The following is a 12,497-nucleotide window of genomic DNA, read 5'->3' on the forward strand; positions in this document are numbered from 1 at the left end:
TGCAGCTACAGAAAACATAATTGTGGTACTGAAATGTAGAGACTTCTAGAAATCCCTACGGTTGAGTTATTGTCCTTTTTCTTAGACTATAAACATGATGGAATGGTTATCTTTTGACCATTAGGATGAATTTTCTGTGCTAAAGATGATAGAGCAAAACAATAGGTGAAGCTTGGTTTTCTTCTTACGCTTAGCAAAATTTTTGGCCAATGTAATTAATGACTCACCTCATATAATGACTATGCAGTTGGTGCTTTTTTTTTTTTTTTTTTACCATATAGCTCTTTAAAAGTCATCCATTTTTGAATTAAGATTCCTTTCGTTGTTTTTGTTGTCTTCATAACTTTTTCACTCCAAATGCATTAAGCAGATATACAGTAAGAAGTGACATTTTGACATTACAGCTTCAGACAAAGACATACTCTGATAAATACTAACCATGAAAATGTTAAGTCACAGAATATCATATAGACCTATGGGAATATAAAAGTTACTTTTTCAAGGCTGTTTTCTAGAGACTATTCTGTCTTTCCTTACATGCTCTTTCTCATACTCTTAAGACAGATACCTTGGCTGACACGTCAGCCTCAGCAGATGTTGTTCTGTAAGCAGAACAAACGTCCTTATCTTCAAAGCCTTACTATCACTTTGCTGAGCTGTTACTGAATGCCAGATAAGTTCTCAATAAATATGCACTCTACATTTCTCTCAGCGTGCATGAGCTCTCCCTGCGCTCTCATAATCCTGGGTGTTTGTGGGAACTAATTCAGGGCAACACTGTAAGGTAGCCCACATGTGAATTGTGCACCACACTGAGAGGGTTAAACGCATCACAATAGGAAAATGCTGACAACAATGCCTACTGCATAACACAACGGCTGGCTTCACAAGTCCTGTGGGGCCACACAGGGCCCTGTGCTCAGAAGGGCACCATGCTGGGTTTAATGCTCTGTTGCTGCCACCTTGAAATTCTTAACACTTTTATCTTTAAATTCTTGTATTGCAAACAAACTCTGGTGGAACAGTAGGGCACACACAGGCAGAGGTGGTACTTGTAAACTGGTGTCTCCTCCACTCTCTGCTGCCTCATTTGCATGTTGGACCTGTGATACCCCACGAGCACAGAGCTCTTATGGACCCACCCATTGTGCATGGGAGTTGATCAAGTCTCAAGGCAAGAACAAAGTAGGCATGCTACTTCTACAACGGAGTAAGTGATGGCATTGACAGCGTCAGGAGAACATGCTTTCTGTTTGAACCAGAATCTTCTTTATGCAGAAAGAAGGGAAAGCCATTCTAAGAAGAACAACCAAGGAACTCTATGGGCTTCCCTGATAGCTCACTGGTAAAGAATCTACCTGCAATGCAGGAGACCCCAGTTTGATTCCTGGGTCAGGAAGATCCCCTGGAGAAGGGATAGGCTACCCACTCCAGTATTCTTGGGACTTCCCTTGTGGCTCAGCTGGTAAAGAATCTGCCTGCAATGCGGGAGACCTGGGTTCGATCCCTGGGTTGGGAAGATCTCCTGGAGAAGGGAAAGGCTACCCACTCCAGTATTCTGGCCTAGAGAATTCCATGGACTGTATAGTCCATGGGGTTGCAAAGAGTCAGACATGACTGAGCAACTTTCAGTTTCAAGGATTTCTATCATATCTTTCTTCTTTACTGGTATTAACCAGCCAGACTGGGAAAGGAGTACGTCAAAGCTGTATATTGTCACCCTGCTTATTTAACTTATATGCAGAGTACATCATGTGAAATGCTGGGTTGGATGAAGCACAAGCCAGAATCAAGATTGCTGGGAGAAATATCAATAACCTCAGATATGCAGATGACACCACCCTATGGCAGAAAGTAAAGAGGAACTAAAGGGCCTCTTGATGAAAGTGAAAGAGGAGAGTGAAAAAGCTGGCTTAAAACTCAACATTCATGGTATCTGATCCCATCACTTCATGGTAACTAGATGGGGAAACAGTGGACACAGTGACAGACTTTATTTTCTTGGGATCCACAATCCCTGCAGATGGTGACTGCAGCCATGAAATTAAAAGATGCTTGCTCCTTGGAAGAAAAGCTATGACCTACCTAGACAGCTACCTAGATACTAGGGATTCCCTGGTGGCTCAGACGGTAAAGCATCTGCCTGCAATGCAGGAGACCCAGGTTCGATCCCTGGGTCGGGAAGATCCCCTGGAGAAGGAAATGGCAACCCACTCCAGTACTCTTGCCTAGAAAATTCCATGGATGGAGGAGCCTGGTGGGCTACAGTCCATGGGGTTGCAAAGAGTCGGACACGACTGAGCAACTTTTCACTCACTCACTCACACCTAGACAGCATATTAAAAAGCAGAGACATTACTTTGCCAACAAAGGTCCATCTAGTCAAAGCTATGGTTTTTCCAGTAGCCATGTATGGATGTGAGAGTTGGACTATAAAGAAAGCTGAGCACTGAAGAATTGATGCTTTTGAACTGTGGTGTTGGAGAAGACTCTTGAGAGTCCCTTGGACTGCAAGGAGATCAAACCAGTCAATCCTAAAGGAAATCAATCCTGAATATTCATTGGAAGGACTGATGCTGAAGCTGAAACTCCAATACTTTGGTCACCTGATGTGACAGAACTGAACTGACTCATTGGAAAAGACCCTGATGCTGGGAAAGATTGAAGGTAGGAGGAGAAGGGGACAACAGAGGATGAGATGGTTGGATGGCATCACCTACTCGATGGACATGAGTTTGAGTTGGTGATGGACAGGGAAACCTGGCATGCTGCAGTCCATGGGGTCACAAAGAGTTGGGCACGACTGAGCAACTGAACTGAACTGAACCAACCTACATTGAAAATTATGACACAGAAGGAAAGAGAAGTATAGGGCAACCTATAGTTGCTTTTCCTTGCAGTTTTCCTTCCTTCAGCTGAAGCCTTAGGTAAAGAATGTTAATAGAACATGTAAGTATCAAGAAGTAAAATAAAAAGAGCTGAATTAGTTTTGGGTAGTGTTCCACAGTTCAGGTATGTACAAAATGCATATACATGTATAAACTACAAAATACAAATGGTGTAATGTCAGTAATCCCATATACAAGTTAAATGCCCTTATATTTGCATTTAAAACTTGCATCACACAAATATAAAAATGAATGGCAATAATTCATGCTAATAATTTCACATTTTAACTTTTCTAATTAATGACCTTTTAACAGAGGGGAAAGAAAACAGAACTTTTCTGAGAGAGCTTATTCTATCTAACTTACTTCGTCTAGCTTAAGATCCAAATCCTGTAATATTTGTGAAAATACCAGATTCTCTCTCAAATCTGATGTCAGTGTGGAGGAAAGCAGAGAAGCAAGAGCCACAGGTTGAGATATATGGAACCTGGGAGGAACTTGACTCCCTGAGCCCTTTCAAGCAGTTCCTGCCCTCTGCAACAGGCACGATCACTCTCACGATGGATGTCACCTTGGATGTGGTGAGAGAGGAGGGGTAGGTCAATGGTTGCTGTCTTACTTCTGTTGTTTTAAATTGTCCTGGGGTAGAGGCCAAAGGGGTACCATAAAACTGGCACAGGCACCCCAGTCTATTGGTTGGATAAAAAATTTTGAATTCTAGGTTCTATGCCCAAAGTCTATGACTCGAATGAATTTAAGGCATTGGTTAATAGCCCATGAATTGAAGCCTACTACATTATTCTAATGAATAACACAGTCAGGAAACACCTAAGTACAACTCAACTTTCTTGAACCTCTAAAATTCACACCAGCAGAAATGGGTCTCCGAAAGATATGTAGCCACCAGAATGGCCTTCCATTGTAGTTCTAGGTTATTAGACAAGGGAGATCTTCAGAAAGCTGGAGAGGTGATCATGAAAATCTATGAGCAAAGGAGACTCCCCAAGATCAGAAGCTGGGGCAACTGGCACGTAGACCAAGGACAGCCAGGGCACAGCGTGCTCAGTCGCTCAGGTGTGTCTGACTCTTTGTGACTCCATGGACTGTAGCCCACCAGGCTCCTCTGTCCACGGAATTCTCCAGGCAAGAATACTGGAGTGGGTTGCCATGCCCTCCCCCAGGGGATCTTCCCAACCCAGGGATCGAACCCAGGTCTCTTGCATTGCAGGCGGATTCTTTACCATCTGAGCCACCAGGAAAGCCCAAGAATATTGGAGTGGGTAGCCTATCCCTTCTCCAGGGGATCTTCCCAACCCAGGAATCAAACCAAGGTCTCCTGCCTTGCAGGCAGATTCTTTACCAGCTGAGCTACTCCTTGCTACTTCTGTCCAGCAGAAGCGAATATATGCTATAGTCCAGGGACTTCTGTGTTCTCTCTTTTCCCAAATGAGAGTTGTCACTGAAGTTATTCTGTTTCCTCTCTACTATTAAAGTATTATTATTTAAAAAATAATATTAAGGAGTTTCCTGGTGGTCCAGTGGCTAAGACTGCACTCCCAAGGCAGGGGGCCTGGGTTCCACCCCTGGTCAGGGAAGTAGATCCCACACGTTGCAATTGACAGTTCACGCTCCCCAGCTAAAAGATCCTGCAGGCTGCAATGAAGACTGCACATCCTGTGTGCCACTATTAAGACCTGGTGCAGTCAAATAAGTACAGAAATATTTTAAAAACTAATAAACACAAATATTGTTTATAAATAGTTTCTTGACTTGGTTAAACATGGAGAGCTACATGTGAAGGGGGACGGTACAGCGCCCAGAGAACCTGGACGTGGAGCTGGTGGATGCACACAGAGGACATGGTTTAACTTCCCCTGGGGAGTTTGCTAAGATCTGGCTTGTTACCACCCACTGCCACTATCACAGAGGCTCACTGAGACTCTCCTGATGTCTTCTTTAAGAAATATTTACTTATTTATTTTGGCTGAGTCGGGCCTTGTTCTTCTCCTTTGTAGGATCTCTGTGCGTTTGTTTGTTCTGACCGCTCTGGGTCCTCACAGCCGTGCAGGCCCCTCTCCGGCTTGCAGAGAGGGGGCCCCTCTCTAGTTGGTGCACAGGCTCCTCACTGTGGTGGCGCCTCTCGTTGCAGAGCGCGGGCTTCAGGGACTGTGGCACGTAAGCTCAGTAGTTTTGGCTCCTGGGCTCTAGAGAACAGGCTCAATTTTTGTGGCACATGGGCTCACCTGCTTCTTGGCATGTAGGATCTCCCTGGAACAGGGATCGAACCCTCGTCTCTTGCACTGCTGGGCAGATTCTTTACCAGTGAGCCACAAGGGAAGCCCTCTGTTGGTGTCTTGGCCAAAGGGGGCTGCCTCTTGGTCTACAAAGCTGCAATTGAATGGCTCTGCCACCCTTTCCCGAGTCCTCAGAGTTGTGAAGGCCCATGGGGCCTATGCCTAACTGAGGAATAGAAGCTTCCCCTTACCTGGGCATAAACGTGGCACTACCTACACCCTCACGTCTCAGGGTGTCACACAGAGGCCCCTATAAAAACAGGGTCTCCACCAGCAGCCACTCTCTCCATCAACTCAGCCCCACATCCATGGGGCTGCCCAAGGAACGCCACTGAAATTCTAACCCTTTACCCTACAGCTCCTTCCCTTTGGGACTTGGGCGCCTGCTTATTTCCTTTTTCAGCCAACAAAACAAAGCAAGCCTTCTGGCAGGCCTGCCATACCAGATCAGCAGACAAGTCTAGTCCTGTCTGAATCCCAGTTATGAGTCACTGCAGAAAACAGACTGACCTGAATATTCATATACTCTATTTCAAAAAGCCTTAGGATCTTGGAGTGATTGAGCAGAAAACCAAGATTACTTGAAACTGACTTGCCATTTAATTTTTAGGGTAATCTATTGGAATTGAGCAGAAATAGTAGAGAAATATTATTTATTAATGAGCAAGGGGTATTTTGCATAACAGCAAACAGGATTTTTCATTTCAACTGAGGCCACAAATTCATGGCAAGTAGACCCACGTTTTTAGTAGAGGGGCTGGACCATCTCTACAGGACTTAGTAAGAGGTGACTCCAAACTGGCCCTGCTGCCTCTTCTAGGTTTAGTGAAAAGGACTGAGAACAAGGATTTCTTGGAAGTTTGGTGGGTGCTGAACTCTGTGGCACGGTCTCCCGTTCCAGCGGAAGGGAGACAGAGTTACCCCCTCCCAACTCCAGCCAAGTGAGTGGGCTCCTCTGTAAGCCCTAATAAAAAGCTGTGGTCCTGGAGCAGCCCCTGGTGAGAGTGTTCACAGAAGACTAGGCTCTGGGGCGTGACTCCTGCCTGTAAACCTCTAAGGTTTTAGGTTCTCTGGGCCTGTCCCTGAAGCAGGCAAGGGGAACTGCTGCAGTGGAGGTAATGCAGGCTGTCCTTCCCTAGAGGGATAGTAGATCCCCTGGGCCAGAGCGACCAGTGTGAGATATTCTACTGGAAACAGGATCTAGGGAGGTGGGGGTAAGCAGTCATCTGGGGAATGCACTGCCCACATCAGTGCATACACAGTGCTTGTGTCATTGAGGGCAGAGTTCCCAAAGAACCTCCCAAAAGAAGGAGCCAGCTTTAGTGCATCTGCCATGCAAGGGTCACTAATACCATGTCACAACAGCATTTGTCCAGTCAGTGTTTATCCCTTACCTATCTCCTCTCCCTGCTATCTCCTCCAGCCTTGGAGGAACCAAAGGGTGCATAGAGAGTAGGAGAAAAGTGGAGGAGCCATGCTGGGGAATTGTGAAAACATGAAGCAGACCAAGCCCCTCTCCCCACTGTTAGTCTGTGGATGGTGGCAGGGAGAGGCTGGAGAGACCAAAGTTTTCATTTTATCTTACAGGATTTGTTAACACTGTACTAGAAAATAAAACCTTTTTAGTTCTGAAAGGGACTGCAAATCTATGGGGTCTGCTTAAGCTCTCATCCAGGGGATGAGCAGGGAAACCTGATGGGAGATGTCTGAAGATCCAAGTGGGAGAAAAATAAAGGTGCTTCCTGCCTGCACCTCCTGGAGTCCACAATATTCCACAAACCTTTTACATTTGGAATACTGGGAAGAAACTGGAAGAAGTAGCTAACATGCACAGATTTCAAGTAAATGCCACACTGGAGATCAGCGGAATTGATGTTTGCAATGTTGTATTTCACTGTTAAAATTACAGCATTAGATTGTGCTGCATGCTAAGTCACTTCCAGTCATGTCTGACTCTTTGTGACCCCATGGACCATAGCCTGCCAAGCTCCTTCTGTCCATGGGATTCTCCAGGCAAGAATACTGGAGTGGGTTGCCATGCCCTCCTCCAGGGGATCTTCCTGACCCAGGGACTGAACCTGTGTCTCCTGCAGCTCCTGCATTGCAGGTAGATTCTTTACTGCTGAGCCACTGGGGAGGCCACAGAGTTAGATCACGAGGCATTAAATATGGCTCTTTCTCATTGTTTCTACCAATGACAACCAAAATTATTTCCCACTTCAGTAATTCATTCCTTGAGGAGGAAAAAAAAATTCTAAGAACTTGTTTTTTATACTTAACAGTATATCATAACTATTTTCTAAATTATTTCATTTTCTTTGAGTGTAATTTTAAATGACTAAAAAAAGGAACATCCTAAAAAAAGATATTTTGATTACTAACCATTTTTTTTTAAATACATAACAAAGCATGTGGATAGGACTTTCCACATATTTTAAAGCTTAATTTGTTTGGTTATATTCCAAGAACCAATGGAACTCTTAAGTCTCATGATTATTTCACTTCAAATTTTTGACAAAACTATAACTGATTCCTATTAATTATGATTGAAAGTAATTTTTGTACTGTGAATTTTATGGCCTTTCTGGTTAGAAAAGGCAGTTTAGTCCAAAATTGTTCAATTTAAAAAATTTTCCAAATCAAGAGCTTGTAAAGTAACAATTTGCTCTTTGTGTCTTCAACTTTTGATTTTTAGCAACACATTATTTTCGTATTAAATGGCTTGTGTTTATTATCCAAAAAAACACTAGCTTATTTTACTCCTTATTTACATATTATATGTGCTACATTAAGAGTAAATTGTCTTTAAAAATATTTTGTGGTTAAGAATGCTCATTTGGTAGAACAGCCATTTCCTTATTGTTGGCAATTTGTGAGATTTTATCACGGCATTCTTATAGTATTAATAAAAGACTCAGAGTTGCTTTAAGAATTTAAAGTAATTTCAATTCATCAGCTAGACAATTCTATGGAAGTAATTCATGCTACATATGAGAAAGACAGAGTGATGAAGTAATCACTTATTAAAATTCCCTCATATTTAATAAAAAAATAATATTAAATAAATTATATGAGCAGAATAAAATGTGTTCCACATTATTTTGCTTATAAATGTATTTATAAAACAAATAAGGTTTCAGTTGTCCGAGAAGAGGAAAGAGAATAGCAACAATAATAAACCACGCCTGATCTAACCCAGTGATGTATAAATTTTGAACAATGTCCTTACATAAGACTAATATTTAAGGACCTGCACTTAATATTGTTATTTTTAGTGCGTGCAGGATAATGCAGATAAAGGTAACATAATTTTAAAGTTTAACTTGAATTTTTGGCACTATATCTTTCAGCAAAGAACACTGGACTCTTTCCCCAGTTGCCTTTGGCAATAAACCCCACAGTGACTGATCTTCATGACCTCATCCTGGAATTTGGCTTGAGTGACCAGTTTTAATCAACCTGAAAATAATGCCTCTTTGTCTATTGGAAAACAAATGGCGACAGACTGGCTCTTTCTGCTATAACCATAGCTCATCTGACCAGCTTTGTCCATGAAAGCCTCAGAAAAGTATGAGACACAATTTGAGGAGTTAGTTGTGTGTGAAAATCTTAATGAACTCAGTCACCTTGTAATTTAATGGCCAAGAAGCAGCTGTCTGAACAGATTAGCCATGAAATCTCCGATGTGGGGTTGTTTGACCTCAGTTTGCATGTTTGTAAAACCCGATTTTGCAGGATGTGGTCGGCTCTCTGAGTCAAGCGAGGAGTCTCTGAGCACTGCCCACTCCTGTCACAGTACCAGGCTCCAGAGCAGATGCCGACTCAGTCATTAGAAGGAAACAAAAGGTGGCACTGCTTTCCTTTGTTTTACACAGCTTTCTTATATTAAAGTAGCCTTATACAAGTAGCATTTGCTCACTGGCTACTTTTGTTCTCTGAGAAGCTAAATCAACATTCAGCTGAATGTAGCGTTCAGCTACAGCAATGGGGAGATCTGTGGTGGGTAATAAGAACATCTTATATGGACTTTACAGTGCATTTATTTCTGAATATAGATATGACTGTTGCTGGGATTCAGAAAACTGAAAATAAAATAACAAAGACATTCAAACAGTGTTGCCAAAGGAACTGCTTAGAAGAACCAGGCAGGTAAAAGTTGGGTTGTCCAGGAGACAACTAACGGACCTCCAGGATTAGTAACAGCATCCTGCTCAGAACACACACTGCACTTCCCAGGCTCCCTTGCAACTATGTGAAGCCTTGTGCTATGGACTGAATCGTGTCTCCCAAATTCACAATTTGAAGCCTAATATGCCCCCACCCTACCCCACCAGCGCTGTGTGACTGTATCTGGACAAAGGACCAGTAGGAGGTAATTAAAGGTAGATGAGGATCTAAGGGTGGGCCACTAATCCAACAGGACTGTAACCTCTAAGAAGATGAAGAGACCTTTCTCCACCAGGTGGGGTCACAGGGGAAGACCCATGTCTACAAGGCAAGAAGAAAACTATCACCAGAAATTGATTCAGCCAGCACCTTGATCTGGGACTTCCCAGCCTCCAGAACTCTGAGATAAAAAATTCTGTTATTCATCCTGCACAGCCTGTGGTACTCGGCTACGGCAGCTTGAGAAGATAAGAAACCACGTAATAAAGTTCTGGCCAATGATGTATGAGCAGAGATGACAGGTGTGACTTCTGGGTTGCGCAGTTACAGAGAATGCACACACGTCCCCCTCCCTTTTCTCTTTCTCATCAGCAGCGACCCTGTTCCTGGTGGTAGTCAGAGATCGTAGGTCACTCAGATCAGGACCATACTTCAGGCTGGCTGAGCAACACCACGGAAGGGGCCTGGGCCCCAGACATCATGGGCCTGTCACCCTGGTTCTGTACTATTCATGCTAGAACTACATTGCATGAGAGAAAACCCAAATCATCCCATTTAAGTTACTTTGGTCCTTTTGCTTCATGAGCAGAATCTATTTCTTAATTCACATAGTATGTAAGTCAATTAAAAGGAATGGTTAAAGTCTTAAAAGCATTAAAATCCAAGTTTTAGGGAACAAAGTACATGCCAAAACAAAAGTAAACAAAAATATGTGTCTTAAGATAGACTGAACTAGTTTTCAGTTCTGGCTATCAATTTTCAGTCTCTTTTCTGGAGCCTGGAAAGAATCCTTAGAAAGATGGTACATCCCACCCTGTTCCAAGCTGTTCAAAGCATCCCTCTCACACAGCCCAACAAAGGTGACTCTGCTTATCAGTCCCTACAAGATTTAGACGTAGGGCTGGGAACACAGTGTTTAGGTCCCTCATTATTGCCTGTTGATTAACTGTGAAGACAGCAAGTTGAAAACCAAGGGCCATGGGTTTATGAGATGCCAAAAGGAGTTTGAGGGTCGATTGGTGAGAAAGTGTCCCTGGAGGGGACTAACACTGGACCACCCCTTATTGGTGTAGAGATTGTGTGCTGCCAACTGTAAGGGAGCCCATTCACCAGGAAGTCAGAGATCTGCATGTTCTGATACTCTCCCAACAAATGTTAGTGAAGAGCTTCGGAGTTAAAGTTCTCTTTCCCTAATTCGCACAGTTTCAGTAACAGCTGCATTAGCTATATTTTGGATGTGACAGGCTGGTTGGGGCTAAAGAGAAAAAAATGACCTTCCCTTTTGTAAAAATCAGTGAGGTTGGCAGTGTCGGGAGGGCATGAGTTTTAGAATATGCAAAGGAGTATCTTGTAGATCTTGAGACAGTCATGCGGAGGGGGAAACCACCACAAGAAGACCAATGACATACAGGTGATAAGCACACTTAATTAAAAAGGTTCCTATATTTTCAGTCACTGCATAGGAAACCCCAGGCGTCCCAAATGGTGCTAGGGGGTTGGGGTGGAAGGAGATTTCCAGAATCATATTTCAAACATTTAAAAAAGCTTATTTTATGTCACCATATTGTAAGAGTAGCTGTTGCATGATTTGGATATTTCTAAAAGTTAAGGAGACAAGAATAGGGAAATGGTAATGCTTTGTGAAATTCACTGCTACATATATATATATTTTTACCTTTCTTTTGATTTTCTTGCAGTTTTTTCTGCTATATATTTTAAATATTATATGGCAGTTAATTGCAGAGGTTGTTATCTGGCTGCTCAGTCAAATTTGGCCTTGTAGTCATATTTTGCTGACATAGTATTTTTTAAAAATTGCAATTAGCTGTCAGTCTTTAAACAGAAGAAATTTTACAATAAAATTGGGATTTGAGGCTTTCTTCTTTGAAAACTGGAAAATGTGACAATACTGAGCTCATGCTCCCTTATGAAAATACTCAATGGAGCTGAATAAAGGCAGTCTCTTTTTTTTAAAACTGAAGTGTAGTTGATGTATAATGTTGTGTTATTTTGAGCTGTACATTAAAGTGAACCAGGTATGCATGTATCTATTCATACACATACATATATACACTCATATGAAAAGTGAAAGTGTTAGCTGCCTAGCTGTGTTCGCCTCTTTGCAACCCCATGAACCTACCCCATAGCCCACCAGGCTCCTCTGTCCATGGGATTCTCCAGCAAGACTACAGGAGTGGGCAGCCATTCCCTTCTCCAGGGGACCTCTGCAACCCAGGGATAGAAACCTGGGTCTCCTGCACCGCAGGCAGACTCTCTACTGTCTGAGCGGCCAGAGAAGCTCCGTATATTCATATACGTACACATGTTCTTCTCCACTGTAGATCATTACAAGATCCTGAGTGCAGTTCCCTGTGCCAAAATGGGTCCTTACTGTCATTATCTGTTTTATACATAGTACTGTGTGTCTGTGAGTCCCAGACTTCTAAGTTATCCCCATCCTCTTTCCCCTTTGCTAACCATAAATTTGTTTTCTCTGTCAGTGAGTCTGCCTTTGTTTTGTAAATAAGCTCATTTGTATCATTTTTAGACTCCACTTAAAAACAATATATGATCCTTGTCTTTCTTGGTCAAGGCAGCCTCTTTTTTTTCTTTTCTTTTTTTCTTTCTCTCTCGGGTAGGGGCAGGATGGTGGCTCAAAGCATTGCTGGGGCACCATTAAGGCAGCCTCTTTTTGATGGAGTCTCTATTATTCTGGTCACCACAGTTCCCAGCTCCTCCCATCCGGCATCATTTATATTACCTGCCAGTTCCTATCGGCACGAGACTAGACTAGCCCTGTTAGATTTCATATAGGGACTGTGTCCACTGCAATAAGGTCCTATTTTATTGCTGAGAGTATGCGCTCGATAAAGAGTCATTGAATAATGAATGAATGAATAAACTGATCCTGCTCAGGGTTCACTACAGC

General features: G+C 42.8%; 1 long non-coding RNA gene and 1 other non-coding gene across 2 annotated transcripts; both read left to right on the forward strand.

Annotated features, from left to right (window-relative positions):
• Nucleotides 1-910: 910 nt before the first annotated feature.
• Nucleotides 911-9,857, forward strand: LOC110136286 (uncharacterized). The gene is made up of 2 exons (XR_002313590.2): nucleotides 911-1,210; nucleotides 8,533-9,857. It is a non-coding gene; the product is annotated as an uncharacterized lncRNA (long non-coding RNA).
• TRNAC-GCA (transfer RNA cysteine (anticodon GCA)) lies at nucleotides 2,113-2,184 on the forward strand. Its single transcript has one exon. It is a non-coding gene; the product is annotated as a tRNA-Cys (tRNA).
• Nucleotides 9,858-12,497: the final 2,640 nt, after the last annotated feature.

Source organism: Odocoileus virginianus, unplaced genomic scaffold, assembly GCF_023699985.2.
Source record: "Odocoileus virginianus isolate 20LAN1187 ecotype Illinois unplaced genomic scaffold, Ovbor_1.2 Unplaced_Scaffold_3, whole genome shotgun sequence".
Lineage (NCBI taxonomy): Eukaryota > Metazoa > Chordata > Mammalia > Artiodactyla > Cervidae > Odocoileus > Odocoileus virginianus.